At 34.8% G+C, this 19,708-nt stretch overlaps 1 protein-coding gene across 1 annotated transcript in view; it reads left to right on the top strand.

Annotated features, from left to right (window-relative positions):
- LOC106867808 (atrial natriuretic peptide receptor 1) overlaps window positions 1-19,708 on the top strand; it is an 898,165-nt gene that overhangs the window by 511,246 nt on the left and 367,211 nt on the right. The gene's annotated exons all lie outside the window — the stretch shown is intronic.

Here is a 19,708-nt window from a genome sequence, read left to right as displayed (position 1 = left end):
TCGATGGGAGCAAGTACCGGGTTTTGACTCAAAGAATTCATAAAACCACGATTTTAAATCCACATGGCTTTTGAATGAATTGCCTTGCAGACACCGTAAAAAGTAAAAATCTGAACGAGGTATTTTAGTAAAATATGGTGAATGCACTAAAACCTCGCAAGCGAGATCTTTAATATCATTTTTGTTCAAATGATCAAGCTCAGTAACAATCTATTAAGCAACATCTACCCCGAAAACACACTATCCACTCCAATTATGAAGAACAGAGAGGATGAAACCAATAAACTCTCCACAATCTGTCTACCCTATGTGAAAGGCCTCTCCGAAAAGATACAAAAGATATACGGTCTATATGACATCAGGACAGTATTCAAGAGTAATACAACACTTCCTAGATATCTCCTTCGAGTAAAACCACCTACAGAAGAGAATATGACCAAAGACTGCGTATACGCCATTCCATGCAGCTGTGGTAGATTATACAAAGGCGAAACATGCTGCCTCCTCAAGATGAGGATAGACGAACATCGCAAAGCTGTGACACAAGGAAATATTAATAAATCGGGTATAGCTGATCATGTATGGAAAAATGGAGACTAGCTCCAATGGATGAAGTTAAAATAATAGAGAGAACACCACTGCAAAAATATGAAAGCTAAAAGAAGCAGCACATATGCTAGGACACAACAACCCACTAAGCAGACCGAGTGCAGATATGAATAACGTATGGGAACTGGTATTAAGGAAGGACAGGAAAATATTAGATTTATAAACCCTGAAATTCATTCCATAATTGCCCACGGGCATATGGCTACTAACACCAAGATTCCGAGTTCGATTCTAGGCAGTGACCTGAATAATAATAACAACAACAACAACAACAACAACAACAGCAACAACAACAACAACAACAACAACAACAATAATAACAATAATAATAATAATAATAATAATAATTGCGCATACAGAGTATCTCAACAGGCATGATAGTGCTGCACAATATATTCACTGGGTAATATGCAAAAACCTGAACTTGCCCCATGATAAAAACTGGTGGGAACACAAACCACCCCCAGTGCTTGAAAATGATCACATTGCACTCCTCTGGAACTTCACCATTCAAACTGACAGAAAGATAGACGCAAATAGGCCAGACATCATACTGAAAGACTTCAGACAAAAATCATGCCTCCTCATTGATATAACTGTCCCAATCGATATAAACGTATCTGTCAAGACCTACCAAAAACTGAGCAAATATAAAGATCTTGAAATAGAAATTAGCAAAATGTGGAATCTGAAGACGAAAACAATACCTATTGTCATAGGTGCCCTGGGAATGACAGCGAAACGGGCTGATTACTACCTAGCTCAGATACCAGGAAACCCCAAAATGGCTGAAGTTCAAAAGATAGTGCTCATGGGAACTGCTCATATCCTACGTAAAATACTGTCTATGTGATCTCAAATTTTAAAGCAAACATAATTTTCTTATGGTTTCTTAAACATTTACTTGAACAAAACTGTACAAATCCAAATATATGGTACCCTAGGCATAACACCTACATGAACTTCTAACTTGTTGTCTCTTGAGGTCTCTGGGTGAGACTTGGATCCAACTTGTACAAATGCAAAACAAAAGTCAAACATAAAATAATAATAATAATAATAATAATAATAATAATAATAATAATAATAATAATAATAATAATAATAGAAATAGAAATAGAGCAATTGAAAGAAAAAATACATCAGGAAAATCTAGATAGTAGTCACACAGCAATGCCAAATAATAATATAAACACTGAGATAGCAAAACACGAGGACAAACGTAACATGCCCGGCAAAAACGAAGTAAACAAAAAACAACAAACCCAGACCGTAGAGATGTATAATAGTGTACAAAAAGCACCAATCCAGAACACCACAGACAAACATATGAATGAAAAGGAAGGCAAAACAAATATAAAGCCTGGAAATAACGAAGGGAAACCTAATAATTACGATACTATGAAAATGAAAATAACCGAAGAACTGAAAACCACAGATCTTAGAATGGACCACAGATTATATCTCCCAATAATCAAAATAGACAATAAAACAACATCAATAATAAATAGCATAAACCTGGCCGTCACGGAACTAACAACCACAGAAACAACAGGCAATATCACTGAGCTAAATGACATGATATATGCGGCAGCCACTGCAGCCACAAAAGAAGCAGGATACTCACTCAAACCCATCCGAACAGGAGTTCTACCACCCAAACAGACCTTGTGGATAAATAACATCCAGAACAAAATTAAAAAAAAGAGAAAAGATTTATCGATTCTCAACGAAATTAGTAAACAATCAACACTACTAAGTAACAAGAAGAAAACAAAAATATTGTACAAATACAGCATTACAGAAAAAGACTTACCTGAGGCAAAAGAAAAACTAAAGCAAGACATCCTTGCCAAAGCACAGAGGATCCGCCGGTATGAGAAACGCCAACGTTTCTTTGAACAAAACAAACAGTTCAAATCCAACCCCAAAAAACTCTACCAAGAACTGGGTAAAAATAAAATAGACATTACTTCAGCACCAACAGCAGAAGAACTAGAGAAATTCTGGAAACAAATATGGTCGGTGAAGCAACAACCCCAAAAAAGGACCATTAAAACAACGAACTTAGCACCTGAGCAACTCTGGGCCCCTATAACAACTGAAGAGGTCACCCAGACACTGCAAAGACTAAGCAACTGGAAAGCACCTGGACACGACAAGATCCCCAATTTCTGGTTAAAACACCTGCCAGCAATGCATAAAAAGCTGGCAGAAAACTTTAACAACATAATAGCAGATCCAGAAACAATGCCTGAATGGCTCACAAAAGGGAAAACCATCTTAATCCCCAAATCCACGGAAACGGAGAAACCACAAAACTATAGACCTATAACCTGTCTCCCTACGATCTACAAAGCCTTTACTGCAATAATATCGCAGAGAGTGAGTAAACACCTGGAAAATAACAACCTGTTTCCAGAAGAGCAGAAGGGATGCTGCAAGGGCTCATACGGCTGTAAAGATCAATTATTGATCAATAAAGCCATAACTGAAGACAGCCGCAGAAAGAAGAAAGGCCTCAGTATGACCTGGGTGGACTACCAAAAGGCTTTCGACAGTGTTCCCCACACGTGGATTCTGGAAACACTAGCCATAAACAAGGTGGCACCAATTATCATAAAATACATAGAGCACTCAATGAACAAATGGCAGACAGTGCTACAGCTCCAAACAAAAGAGGGACTTGTGAAAACGAAAGCCATCCCCATTAGAAGAGGAATATTCCAGGGAGACACGCTCTCTCCACTCCTGTTCTGCCTGGCACTCACACCTCTAACAGAATTGCTAAATAGAACTGGATGCGGTTACAAATGCTATGGAAAAACAGTCAGCCACCTTCTATATATGGATGACCTAAAATTATATGCAAAAAACGACAAAGAGCTAGAAACACTACTACAGACAGTACACGGCTTTACCAAGGAAATAGAAATGAAATTCGGATTAGAAAAATGTGCCAAAGCAACCCTGAAAAGAGGAAAATTAGTTAAAAGTAGCAATATAACACTAGATAAAGCCAATGAAATAAGAGAACTAGACGAAAGCCAACCATATAAGTATTTAGGAGTCAATGAACTAGATAGGATACAACATACACAAATGAAAGAAAAAATAAAGAAAGAGTACTATAGACGAGTTAGATCAATACTAAAAACAGAGCTCAATGCTAAAAACAAGATAATGGGTATCAACACTTTAGCTGTCCCAGTTATAAGCTACAGCTACAACATCCTTAACTGGACACTAAACGAACTATGTAAAATAGACAGGAAAACAAGAAAAATAATGACAGGATATAGGATGCACCACCCAAAATCTTACATAGAAAGGCTATATATACAACGCACAGAAGGTGGCAGGGGTCTTATACAGCTAGAAAACTATTATAAAATAACCACCATAGGACTGCAAAAATACCTACTCCAGAAGCAAGGGAAACTAATACAAATAGCCACAAAACACGAGCAAAACAAAAAACTGTTTTCAGTATTTAAGGAAGCTGACAAATACAAACAAGAAATCAATCTACCTAACAAATACGAAGAAGAAGAAGAAGAAACAACAAAAGCTATAAAACAAATGAAATCCAAACTAAAACTAGAACAGCAACGGACCATGATAAAACGATGGCAAGAAAAGCCCCTACATGGTAAATACTGGGCTAAACTAAATGCGAAAGAAATAGACAGAGAAAAATCCCAGCAATGGCTGAGAAGCTCAGGACTCAAAGCAGAGACTGAAGGATTTTTAATTGCTGCACAAGACCAAAGCCTCCCCACCAGAAATTACCAAAAACACATAATGAAAAGAAATATAACAAGTAACTGTAGAATATGTGGAGATCGACAAGAAACAATAAATCATATTATCTCTGGCTGCCCAGTCCTGGCTAAGAAGGAATATATTCACAGACACGACAGAGCTGGGACCTATATACACTGGAAGCTATGCCAACATTATGGAATAGCAACAGAAAAAAGATGGTATAAACACACGCCAGAAAAGGTCACAGAAAACGAGAAAGCAACCATACTCTGGGATATGCCAATACACACAGATAGAAAAATTAAGGCGAATAGACCAGATATAGTTGTCAAAGATCATGAAGGAAAAAAATGCCTTCTAATTGATGTTTCAATACCAGCAGATGACAACGTTTCTCTAAAAGAAATGGAAAAACTTTCAAAATACAAAGACCTGGAAATAGAGATAACTCGAATGTGGAATCTAAAAACAGAAACAATTCCTATCATAGTAGGTGCCTTAGGTATAATAAAAAAATATTCAGACAAATACATAACAAAAACACCATGACTTACAAATATATATAACATACAGAAAATTGCACTACTGGGTACTGCACACATTCTACGCAAAACACTTTCAATACAGTAAACATAAGAGCACCACAGCAAACCACAGCACATACCCAAGGCGCACAGAGCTGCGCTCGGTAGTGAAGTGAAAGCACGTTATAAAAATAAAACTACTGAATAATAATAATAATAATAATAATAATAATAATAATAACTAGAAAAGCACTCGGAGAGCGCAGACATCCGGCAAGGAGCTCATTTCCACCCATATACACGCATGCTGAAAATCGCCCAATTTCCCAAACCAACTCCAGCAAAAACATAACCTCCTTGGCGGGATTTAAAAAAATAACACAGCCATATGATTTTTTTTTTAAAAACCTTTGAAAACAGGAATCATCTGAAGCAGTTATAATATAGCAATGACAACAGCAAGATAATTTCACAGCGGTGGTGGAGGGGGCAAAGTCTGAGATTTTTGAGTCGATCCCAATAGTTAGGCTTGCCATGTCATCCTTCGCAGAACTCCGCCAAGAAGTTCATTTTAAGATAGATACGCGAGTATAATTACTAATAGAGAAACGAAAAGAAAACTTTGGAAACCGCAACAGAACCATAGGTTAAATAGAAACGATGAACGTGTTTTCAAGGGAGACAATCAAAGAACGTAACGTTGTAATATTTCATGTAAAGTCAATATAACAAAGGAAAAATCCGTCAAGGATGCATAAAAATTCCTGGATCACTACCAAAATATCATAATGTTTTCCTTGTCATTATCAACTTTTCATGTAAGTTTCATCAAATAGCGTTCATAACTTCTTGAGCTATTTTGCACAGAGACGGACAAACGAACAAACCAACGCCGATGAAGACATAACTTCCTGCCTTGGCGGAGGTAAAAACATCGAAAAATAACTTAGGAATGAGAACCCAAATTCGAAATTTCCCGAAGAGACCTGATGAAGGCTCCAGGGTATATCACCCGAAACGTTGTGTTAAGCACAAACAAGATGACGACAAATATCCGTCAAATGTAAATAATGTATGTATATATATATATATATATATATATATATATATATATATATATATATATATATATATATATATATATATATATATATATATATATATATATACATACATACATAATACATATACATATATGTATATGTGTGTACAGATACATATATTTATATATATGTGTGTGTGTACATAAATAAATATATATATATATATATACATATATATACATATATATATGTATATATATATATATACATACATGCATACATACATATGTTTATATATATAAGAGAGAGAGAGAGAGAGAGAGAGAGAGAGAGAGAGAGAGAGAGTGAGAGAGAGAGAGAGAGAGAGAGATAGCTAGCTGACGGAAAAGTGGAAGAGTATATTTTACCGACATATAGGTTTATTACACAGAGATTGTCTGAAACGATAGCCCTATAAGACGTTATTTATTCAACGAAACAGTTTGGGGATGACGTAACCGCTGATAGTAAAGTAATGCGTCCATTAAATATATAACCTGTTACTTAAATATATGTTGGTGATGTCATTCATTGACCGATTGATCCTTGTACGTCATCAACTGTGTTTTATTGATAACGTAATGCATTCACCAATAATATGCCTTGTAGTTAATCGGCACAACTTGTTGGTGACGTAATATATTCACCAATATTATAAGTAGTAGAAAATAAACAGAGATGCGTTTGGTGAGGTAAAATGGCTTATCATTAATAGAAGTCTTTTCCTATTTTGAATCGAATCACTAGCGACACAGTGGTGTTTATTACTGAATATATCTACCGGGTAGATAGCAGAAACTTGCTGGTCTTCAAACATGATATACCAATAGTATAAGCAACTCATCTGACTGTAATAGCATGTTTGATTAATTAATATTAATCAAATATTAGACTGAAATTATTAAATGAATTTTTTTTAATAGTTTATTTATGTTATGTAATGTTAATTACAGCTACGTGATAGTAATTAAGTAATCATTATGCTCGCTTCTAATTAAACAAACATTTTTTTAAAAATTATTATGTATAAAGATTAATTATGTGTATAATTATTTCAGACAGATTTAATGAATTATCTGAATTCAAATTCAAAAACGAAATAAATTCGTAGAAAATATGTTTTACAGGACCAAAATATGATTCAATTTAATAAAGATGTTTGAATAAATGGATGTGTGTGAGATGTATGTGTGTATATATGTATATATATCTACGACTTATAATATTATTGGTGAATGCATATATATAGCATTTCTTTCAATGTGTGTATAGATAGACATATAAATAGAGGTAGTCTGGCTATGGTAGGTGTGTTGAGTAGCAGTTGAGTAGCAGTCGAGTAGCAGTTGTGTAGCGGTTGATTAGAGTTCATCCGAAGGTGCTAGATAACAATAGCTTCAGACATAACAGATAGGTAGATAGTTAGCTAGCTAGCTAGCTAGCTAAATAGATAGATAGATAGATAGATAGATAGATAGATAGATAGATAGATAGATACATACATACATACATACATACAAACATACATACATACATACATACATACATACATACATACATACTAGCATACATACATAGGAGATAAGCTGGTAGACAGGCATCTCGTATATCAGGGGCATTCATATAGGTGGGCAAGATATATCTAAACAGACCACAGTTGTAGATGTTATTAAATATAAACGTAAATAAACTCTAATTCATTGTATAAAAATGCTAATGAAATTGAAGAGTTTTAGTTTATAATGAAAGAAATTCCCAGTAATTTGATATTCGAGAGTAGAATATCTACTGCTTGTCAATATCGCTATGTTTGGTAACGTTTAAGAGCTATTAATCCCACATGCCGTGTGTCTATCTCTGTGGTTTACGAAAATATTGTTGTCACCAAGTAAAACTTATTCCGACTTCATTACATGTCCTAATAGAGAGAAAATGTATGCGCATACCTGACTCGGAAAATATAGCGGGGACAAAGCACGAAAAGGAAAAAAAAAAAACAGAAAACGAAAATGCAAAATTTATAATACCAGTTTGGTATTAAAATAAAAGAAATGAATTAAGTATTTTAAGTCTCAGGTACTGGTTCTTCTTCAATGAAAAGCAGAGAAAATTAAACCAGAGTTGCGAGGAAGAGAAAACGTTACGCAGTAAGATCATATACGAAGGGTGTCTGCATATTGCATGTATTCTCTGTGAGTGTATTATATAATTGTTTCCTGGGTATGTTGTACGTTTAGGCACGTACATACGTGTGTTCTGTGATGTCTATGTCTGGTGTGACATAACGTAGCGATGCATGATGTCTTGCTAAATGCGACTATATCTGTGTAGTTGCTACAAATTAATTTAAAATTTTGGCACAAGGCTTGCAATTTCGGGGTTCGGTATAAATCGATCACATCGACCTCAGCGTTCAACAAGTAGTTATTTTATTGACCTCCAAAAAGTGAAAGGCATAGTCGACCCCGACAGCATTTAAAATCAGTGTGTAAATTCGGAAGAAATGCCGCTGATCATTTTTCCCGGGGCGGTAACGATTTGGCCAGCTCTGTGCCTTATAGTTACTATGAATTAAACAACTCATAGTATGTGTGCGTGAGAGTTGTTTGTGTCTGCATGTGAATGTATATTATGGAGTAATACAAATCGAATTTGATAATGAAGAAAATCTCACTATGAAGGAATTTAAATGAAGAGTGATATAATGTCCATGGCGAACAGGTCTGGGAGTAAAAGTTTAAGTTGAAAGAGTTGTGGATAATGAACGGGATGCAATAGCGAAATTTATAATAGTTGAAGAAGAGATTCGAGAGAAAGATACAGACTGGTAGATTTCAGATATAAAGTAAATGGCACGGGTACAGGGTGTGCAGACAGTGACGTTGAGGAGAGAGACGTGTGAGAGCTTGTGCATGATGTATTCTTGACGCTAGACAAGAAAGAGAGCGAAAAACCTGCTCGTATTCTTTAAACTTCCGTAAATGATTCCAAGAATAGAAGTGGTTCCCTGCGTGAAGGCATAAGTCGTAGATGAGATTTCGAGAGGATATAGGTCGGGAAAGATCGGCAAACTAACTGGAGTTGCTAAACACAGAGAGGATATTGTGGAAATAAAATCACAATCCGGAGCAATAGAGGAATTGCTCCTTGTCCGTCATGCATCCTTAGGTGAGATAAAGTTTATGAAGCAAAGCCAACAAGAGGTAACTCACATGTACGATAGGTGCTAGATCTGAGTCGGTGGATGCAGAGTTTATAATATGTGTGGAAGATGCCTGATGATATCAGAGAAATGTGTGAAGAGGCCTTGTGCCTATAGTAGAAAAGAGAAATGTGTGAAGTAGGTTGATTGAGGCAGGGCTAGCGAAGTGGGTATTTGAGGCGTAAATAGAACTTACGAAGAGATGAAGCTCAATAAATGACAATGATTTACAGGTCAAAGAATATGATAGGACGGAAAGTGGGTGAGGTGCGATGTATATGAAGAATTTATGTGACCAAGCTCCAAGCTTAAAAATGGATAGGGGAGATAGCGGCACATGCGTGTAAGCGGGTGTAGTTTATAAGAGTATACTCGATTGCTTTTGTTTGCGGATGGAAGTTACAAGGGATGAGATTATCGTCAAGGCAAAGTCTAGAACAGAGTATAGTTGGAATAGTGATTCTTAGAGGAATCTGGACAGATATACAGGTAAGTGTAAACGCCTAGGAAGAAATGATGTCAGAAATTGTTTAAGGGGAAAGAGCATAGAATAAAAAGAGACTAAGTTTAAGTTTAGAGATAATGGGAGGTAGGTGTTTGGTGTGGTGAAAATAATAATAGTCTTATCTACAATATAATCAGAATGTGGTAATCCGAGAGCAAGAGAATCAGTGTCTTTATCAGTATGGTAGAATTAATCCACGGAAACTTCTCAGAAATAAACAGAAATGTAAACTTTATAATATTAAGAAAAGTTAGAAGCGTCCTTCATTTAATACAGGAGACTTTCTTCAAAGAAAAACAGAGAAGTAAAGTAGAAAGGTCAGATGGCAAATTATGTGTACAAGTTCCGTGGAATAAAATGATATGATTACATACGTATCTAATGTGGGAGAATGATGTGAAATGAATGGCGGCCGGACATAGACTAAAAGAGCTTAAATGAGTAAAAGAGCTTAACTGAGTAAAAGAGCTTAAAAGATGTTATACAACGCGTATGCGTTTCTACATGTAATGCTTGGAGTGTGCCTGGTGTGCTTTGATATATGAGTACTTATGTATGAACTTAGCGTTCATTGCAAGTGTGTAAATATGTCTGCGTGTGTGGGGAGGTGTATGCTCGTTAAATGTCTAAAGTGATGTATGTTATTTGCGCATGCTTGTTGTATCCAACGGACTGTACATGTATCAAGTCTGCATGCATGGTATACGTAATCCAGTAAGTGTACATGTATTATGCATGTTGTGCGTGTTTATGTTGTATATGTATGTATGTATGTGTATTCATCATTTATAAACCAACTAATATGAATGTGTTCCCATTTGTGTATACATATGTGAGTAACTGTGCGTACATATGTATGTGTATATGTGTCTGTATATACGTGTGCACGTGCCTGCCCTTCTGTGCACACACAAGTATACGAGAGCATGTATGTATGTGTATGTAATTAATATCATATTTACATAGAAACTATTGTACTTATTTTTCATAAAGCAATTAAAATTAGCTTGAGTAAACAAATTATAAATAATATATGCGCATATTAGTTTCATAATAATTATAAATATAAATATGCATAATTAATATCTTCACATAAGGTCAATGAAGCATTAAAGATTTCTTCAATTAGTTGATATTATAAAATTATAACTTTGGTATTTATTAAAATTCCAAATTATGAACTTCTTATATAGCTATACTGTCGCAAATATAAAGGAAGTGAACTTTCGTTTTATTTTATCAATCGAGAGCCACCCAAATGGTCTGGACTGAAAGTGAACTCAAAACGTAAATGCACGCTGCCAAACACTGCAAGTCTCTCTCTTCATCGCTATGTCAATGTTGTCAGCCAAATTGCCTTAGATTTATGCCTACAAAATTTAATTTTCATTATGAATACCGTTAAAACATTATTTACATTTGACGGATAGTTGTCCTCATCTTGTTTGTTGTTAACACAACGTTTCGGCTGATATACCCTCCAGCCTTCGTCAGGTGTCTTGGGGAAATTTCGAACCTGGGTTCTCATTCCTAACGATGTTACTATTATTATATTATTATTATTATTATTATTGTTACTATTATTAATCAGGTCGCTGCCGTGAATCGAACTCGGAAACCTTGGGGTTAGTAGCCCCGCGCTCTCAACCAATACGCCATATGCCCGTGGGCATAAACGTTGTGTTAACAACAAACAAGATGAGGACAAATCTCCGTCAAATGTAAATAATGTAAATAATGTAAATAATTCCTCATCTCTTAAATATAGAACTGTACCGTTAAAACAGTTCCACTATATTTGTGAAGGATATCATACCTAGTATGGCATTTTTCACTGAATATTAGCAAAATAAGAAAGTAGATATAAGTTTTGAAATTTTATTATATATCATAGATGCAGGTGTGGCTGTGTGGTAAGAAGTTTGTTTCCAACCACATGGTCCCGGATTTACTTTCACTGCATGGTTCTTTGGGCGAGTGCCATATATTATAAGCCCGGTCCGATCAAAGGAATCGTAAGTGAATTTGGTAGATAGAAACTGAAAAACGCCCCGCCCCGCCTCATATGTGTGTCACTGTACTTGTGTTTGTTCCCACCACTACTTGACAACTGGTGTTGATTTGTTTAAGTCACCGTAACTGAGAGGTAAGATAGGTACCGGGGCCGACTAGTTCGCTTAAAACCCTCCAATGTGTTACCCAAGCGTGCCGCAGACCAGTGACTGAAACAAGTGATAGATTAATTACTGAGTGTTTAATTGTGAGCCAGTGGAGACGCTGCTACTTGGTAACTCTAACCGCCAGAAATAGTCCCAAAGGAATCCGTCTTACAAATGAACATGTTTTTTTGATAATGTAGTCCGGGTTCCACTACCCATCTAAACAAATGAAATTATCGTACCTGGAAAGCTTTAGGACTCCCTAACCAAAATAAAACAATTTACTCTGTTTTCAGATCAACAATGAAACCTCTATGTGACGAATGGACCAGCTATGAGTGGTCGTCAAATATTTATTAAGATCACATCTCCGTAACTGACAGGAATAGGATTACACTTAAGAAAATGTGATTTCAGATGCTTTACAGCTGAATACAAAAAGGGTTCGTCACGGTTGGAGCATCTAGATCGCAACTCAACTACATAAGCATGACAAAAACACAGTGAGAAAAATTAAACCAGCAATTCTGCATTTAAAAATTTCATAAAGTGACTCATCCGATAAATGGCATCTCATTCAATATTTCACCTAAAAAATAAGGGACATCAAGAAAATGTTTTAATCATGTAATTAATTACACACACACACACACACACACACACACACACACACACACACACACACATATATATATATATATATATATATATATATATATATATATATATATATACATACATATATATACATACATACATATATATATATACATATATATATATACATACATATATATATATATATATATATAGAGAGAGAGAGAGAGAGAGAGAGAGAGAGAGAAAGAGAGGGAGTGTGTGAGAGAGAGAGAGAGAGCGAGAGTGAGAGAGAGAGAGAATGAGAAAGAGAGAGAGCGAGAAACAAAAGCATGGTTGGGTGGTAAGAAGCTTCCTTCCTAACCACATGGTTCTGGGTTCAGTCCAACTATGTAGCACATTGACCAAGTGTCTTCTACTATAGCCTCGGGCTGACCGAAACCTATATATGTGTGTATACATCGATATGTGTGTCTGTGTGTATGTATGTGAGCCCCTATCACCACCTGACAACCGGTGTTCGTGATCTTATGTCCCTGTAACTTAGGGGTACTACAAAAGTGAGTGATAGAATAAGTACTAAGCTTAAAAAATGATTTCTGGGGTCGATTTTTCGACTGAAAACCCTTCAATGTGGTACCCCAGCATGGCCACATTCAAATGACTGAAACAAATATATTTTTTTTTTTAATAAATGAAAACAAAATAGGCAAAATTTACATCTCTCTTGCCACAGATACCACAATATGGGATCTTTAGCTATGCCTCCGTCGTAGAATTTGGTGTTCCTATTGCTAAGAATTCACAGAATTGTTGATATAGCTACGCTAATCTACTATTAGGTTTTTCTAAAATATTTCAGATTTATATGTAATATCTGCGCATGTTTAAGGCGGCGAGCTGGCAGAATCGTTACCACGCCGGGTGAAATGCTTAGAAGTATTTTGTCTGCCGCTACGTTCTGAGTTCAAATTCCGCCGAGGTCGACTTTGCTTTTCATCCTTTCGGGGTCGATAAATTAAGTACCAGTTACGCAATGGGGTCGATGTAATTAACTTAATCCGTTTGTCTGTCCTGGTTTGTCCCCGCTATGGTAAGCCCCATGTGGGCAATAAAGAAATAAGAAACATTAGCACGCAAAATGCTTAGCGGTATTTCGTCTGTCTTTATGTTCTGAGTTCAAATTCAGCCAAGTTTGTCTCTGCCTTTCCTCCCTTTGGGGTCAATAAATTAAGTACCTGATGCTTACTAGGATCGATCTAATCGACTGGCTCCCTCCCCAAAAAATTCGGGCCTTGTGCCTAGAGTAGAAAAGAATATCTGTACATGTTTAAAAATTTTCGGTTTTTATCAAGTGGTATATTGATAAATTTAAGTAAATGATTAACACGTAGATAGAAATATTTAACGATCAACAACTAATTAAAGCGCTGTGAATGCATAAAAAAATACTAGAACATAAGGTAGATATATATGTGAGTGCATCTGTGTGTGTTAAATACTCCACACTACTCATTATAATTTCTATAAACAAAGTAATATAACGTCTTACAGTCTGCAGAGAATAATTAAAGTTGTCGTGGTTTAGAATATTGCTTGTGTGTGTGTGTGTTTGTGTGTTTGTGTGTATGTGTGTGTGTGTGTGTGTGTGTGTGTGTGTGTGTGTGTGTGTGTGTGTGTGTGTTGTGTCTGTATTTGATCATATCCTACCAAATACCCAGAGCATTTGTTCTGGATATGAAATTTCGAGCAAAACATCACCATTATACATGCTTATAAATGTATATATATATATATATATACTAGCAGAAATACCCGGCGTTGCCCGGGTTAAAGAGAATAATGAAATCTAAAAACGCCGTCTAGACTACGCATCATCTTTATATAGAGAGATGTATATACACACATGCACCCAAACACACGTATATATATGTATATCAATATAAATATATGAAAGTCAATGAAGTTTCGTAAAAGAAGGTGATCATGTACATACTTTCTTGCTGTTGTGATTATAACACCTCATTGTAAACTATGTTCTTTGTTTTCCCTTGTGGAGCATATACAAATAGGTTTTTTGTTGCTGCCCACTCTTGAGCAGCCAACATACAGTTGTCCATGTGAGAAGCAGGGCTCTTCCAAGAGAAGACCAGCTACAGACAGTGTTTGACCCTGATATTTGTTTATGGACATGGCAAAAGTCACACGAAGGGGGAATTGTAGTCTTCTGAATGTAAAAGGAATGTCTGCTCCTGATGGAGTAAGAGGAATTCTTGGAATAAAGACGTCATCCCCTTTTGCACATCCAGAAAGAATGGTAGCCTCGATAACGTGTGACATCATTTTCTAAATAATGCTCATTTGTTATGTTCGGGTTAAAATTTTATCAACATCAAAAATATATGAATTTTCATGGGAGTTATGGCCGTTATGCAAAGAATATAATTTCCAAATTTCATAAAGATCCATTCAGTACTTTTGACGTAGTTTTGGATAAGAAAACAAATGACTAATGTGTGTGTTTGTGCGCATGTGTATGTGTGTGTGATGGATGTATATATGTATAGATATCTGTATCCATGTATATATGTATATATGTGTACATATTACATGTACATCTATATATATATATACATCTACACATATGTATACATATACATGTATGTATAGATCTATATATATATACATATACGTGTACATCTATATGTATACATATACATCTCTCTCTCTCTCTCTCTCTCTCTCTTTCTCTCTCTCTCTTTCTCTCTTTCTCTCTCTCTCTCTCTGAAAGTATCTGTCATTATAGTATCGAAATGGTGTACATATACATGTATATGTATACATATACATCTCTCTCTCTCTCTCTCTTTCTGTCTCTCTCTTTCTCTCTTTCTCTCTCTGTGAAAGTATCTGTCACTACAGTATCGAAATGTGATTGTTTCAGTTAGTGGAATAGTTTCATTTTTAAAGGGAAAGTATTTGACATGAGTGTTTTTGTTTCACTTTTGACACGTAATACTTAAATAGTGGAGGAGATATTATGTTGCCGTGTGCTCGAACTCTGCAAGAAGTTAATAACTTTTTTTGACTAAAACACAACTGGAACCCTAAGTAAGGCATGTGTAAAATTTGAATGAAATTGGTTGCGTAGTTCTCGAGTTTTAGGGATTCACACAGACAGACAGACAGACAGACAGACAGACAGACAGACACATATTCTCATTTTTATATATATAGATATATATAAATGTGTGTATACATATAGGTGTATGTATGTATATGTGTATGTATACATATAGAAATATATGTAGGATAGATAGATAGATACATAGATAGATAGACAAACGGACGGACGGGTGAAAGGACGGATGGATGCATGGATGGATGGATGGCAGGAGACATCGGAAATAATCGTAATTACTGTATGAGTGTGTGACTTACCAAAGTGGTACAGCGAGTAATTATAAAGTAATTAAATATAATTCGAGGCAATACACTAGTATCTAGGGTACAAAATAAATCACCGAGTAAAATTGGACACATGTGTACGTATATGATGGATGATATGTCACTCGTAAATGAGTTTAACCTTGTAGCTTGTACCATATTATACTTTCGTTAATTGTTTATAGGTGCCTATATAAACATTGACACATAAAATCTATGTATATATATATATATATTAATATATATATATATATATATATATATATATATATATATATATATATATATATATATATATATATATATATATATATATATATATATATATATATATATATATATATATATATATATATATATATATATATATATATATATATATATATACATATATACATACATATATATATATATATATATATATATATATATATATATATATATATATATATATATATATATATATATAAATTCAAAAAGGGATAAAAATCTTTTACAAGTATTTTATCAAGAAGCCAGTGTGTAAAAAATTCATACGGGAAATTTCTTTTCCCAAGAATATAATTATTCGTTTATATTTATATAAGGGGCATTACTACAGAATAATGCCACACACTAGACTTCCCAAAATAAACACAGTACTAAATGTGTTTATTTTGGGAAGTCTAGTGTGTGGCATTATTCTGTAGTAATGCCCCTTATATAAATATATATATATATAAATTGTGTGTGTGAATGTATATATATATATGATTACAGTCACACTCAGAAATACACAGACATACGTGCAGGTAAATAGACAGATGGAGAGAGAGACATCTACAAATGAATGGTTGACTGTGACTTCGAGGTTTCATCGATAGCTGCCTTCGACAGGCTGTGAAGCTTTACGCTTCTCAAGATTTGCACTCAAATATATTTATTGATATCTCAATGTTTATAACTATACATAAAATGCGCTTGTGCGTATGTTCGTTTCTGATGCATTTCGAATTAATCTTTTAAATAAAAAGAAACGTTTGTTTTCTGCTTGTAAAACTTTGTTACTCTGCAGCAATTATTCAACGGCAATTGCACTGACTTTACATTTACCTTTGTACAGCCCTTCATAGATCTTTCATAGAATTATTTTTTCTTTAAAAAAAATCTAAAACATCAATACCAACGTTTTTTTTTTTTTCTATTGCTCGATTTTATGGAATTTTACCTCAGAAAAAAACAAAGCTACATTAATGCGAAAAGTTACCCGTCAAACGATTTGTCTTCTTAATTGAGGTTATAAATCAAAGGAAAACATAGAATATGTTTACCAATCAAGCATTTCCGAAATAATATTAATTATATAAAAAAAAATCATATGGATCTGTTATAGACGAGAATCGAAACTTAAATCTAATTTACCAGGGTGTCATAAACAATGCAGTGTACCCGACCTTCCCATCGTAATCGGTACTTTGATAATACAACGATGAAAGAAAGTCAAAAACAAGACGTTTGCAATTTTTGTCATGTGTTCCCACTTTGATGGTGATATATAAGTTTTCTTTGGATAACAAAATCAATTACTAGTGTATTGATTCGGTAAAGCATTTTTTGTATTTCCTGGTTTACGTCTTGTGATGTAGAGACCATAGAAATTTTGATATTTTGTAACTCTAGTGGTTTTCTGTTTAGTTCAGATAAGATTATTGAGAGGAAAGAGATTTGTAGATCGCTACATTCTTCTGAAATAATTAATTTTCTTTTCATTTACGAACTAAAATCATAAATTCGTGAAGAAAATAAACTAAAATAAAATTGTGTCCTTTTTGTTTCTTTTCGTCTCTTGGTGAACATCTTTGAATGAACAATTGTTACCAATTAATTCTCCTCCAAATGAATGCATAGAACCAGAGAACTACATCCCTTCTGTTTTTAATTAATCTCTGATTGAACTGGTCTATTGAAAATGATGCATTGCCCGAGCCGATTATGTTTTACAGTGCTGCCCTGTTGTATGGATCCTAGCGGCATTTGCATTGTATTTGTATAATGTATGACGATCTAACTATGAAGTATTTATTAATCCACGAGGGAAAAAATGTCCTTGTCAGAATCTGCTGGAAACCACATCAAACATTAAACATTTGATAGCATTCATTTTCTTGATACAGCAGCTTGCCAAATTCTCATTCGTAACGTATTGAAGCTGTTTCAAAAACATCAAATTTACACTGCACCACTTTTAACCTAATACAATGCATAAGAAGCAATTCTAACGATGGCTTTACATAGAAAGGATGCATCGCTGTCTGGATGTCCAATCGAGTGAATCTTTTTTTGCACGTCCAAAACAATGTCCTTAGTACCGTAGCCTGTCACTTAAATATATCTGGAGACTCTACTGACCAATCCTTGATCTATGATTCTCTCCTGTATTCATCAAGCCATGCAGACCCGAGGAAAGACGAATCTCTCTCAGCCACGCAAGCCATGGACATAGGCCTCATCTTCCTATGATTCCGACTTCCCTAGCAGACTCCCTAGTTAAATAGTTTCGTCATTCTAAATTATGAGTATTCTATAGAAGCATTTTTTACTGAAATACGTTGCTCTTTCTCCTTCTCTCTTTGTCTCTCTCTCCCTCCTCTTTCTCTCTCTCTCCATCTATCCTTATCTCTGTCCTTATTTGGAGATCTTTTGCCTAGCCTGAAGTGTTAGCTATTATTTCCACAACCCCTCTCTCTCCAATCTCTCTTTCTCCAATCTCTATGTTCAACCTCATCCTCCACTTCGTACTCCACAGTTTTCTCTCTCACACAATTTCTGTCCCAGACTTTCTACCCTCAACCCCACGCCACTCCAACAACATCACGCTTTGGACATGCAGTGATACTATATCAACTCTCCCTTTACCTCATTCTGAGCTGAAGGATAATGAACCGAACCATTAGAGTCTCCATTATGATGTTAGTTTCATTTATTAATCCCTTCTATGACACGATTCACAACTAGATACAAGTTTTTGATTGCATAGATTTTTCATACGTGTCTTTTTCTTTTTTTGGTATGCAAGTTTAATTATTCAGATAGTCATCTTCTGCTTATTTAATCATAAACATAGATTTTTTAATTGTAGAAATTGTCTGCCTTCCATTATATTAATTTCAAGCTTAAGCCCAAATCTTCAAACATAGAATGAAACTAAATAACTTGAAACATTAATTAAGAGATAATAGTTAATGAAAATGAGCAGAAATTATATATATATATATATATATATATATATATATATATATATATATATATATATATATATATATATATATATATATATATAAATGAAACATTCAAACACTGAGATTTGAAGTTAGATGTCACTACTGTTCATATCATCTGTGGATAAATTCTAAATTTGATGATATCACCAGTAGTGGCATGGGTGGAACGCAGTTATAACAGCTTTAAACAGCTATGAATTATAAATTTGCACGAAGCGTAATGATACTTAATAAGCATCTACCTACTAGAAATAAGAGCTAAGTCTTAAATTAATCCACCGTAGCGCACCGATATAACAGAGTAAAACAGTATGCGAGGAAAACAGAAAGACTTAAAACATTTAACAGCACAAATAAAAATATTATGCAATTAGGGATATCCACAAACCAGGTTTCGGCTTTTGGGTATTTAATTCTGAGCCTCGTCAGTGTGGACTACCAGTTTAAATCCGTGACTGTTCATGTTAATCTCTGACTGTGCAACTGGTTTTGTTTTGCGCCAAAAACAGCACGTGGTGCATAAACATTTTCTGGATTTTTTGCTTCGTTTTCTTA

The sequence above is a fragment of the Octopus bimaculoides genome, chromosome 8, assembly GCF_046866305.1.
Source record: "Octopus bimaculoides isolate indiv1 chromosome 8, ASM4686630v1, whole genome shotgun sequence".
Classification (NCBI taxonomy): Eukaryota; Metazoa; Mollusca; class Cephalopoda; order Octopoda; family Octopodidae; genus Octopus; species Octopus bimaculoides.
Note: the sequence above shows the minus strand (reverse complement) of the source record. Positions and strands in the feature narration are given on the sequence as shown.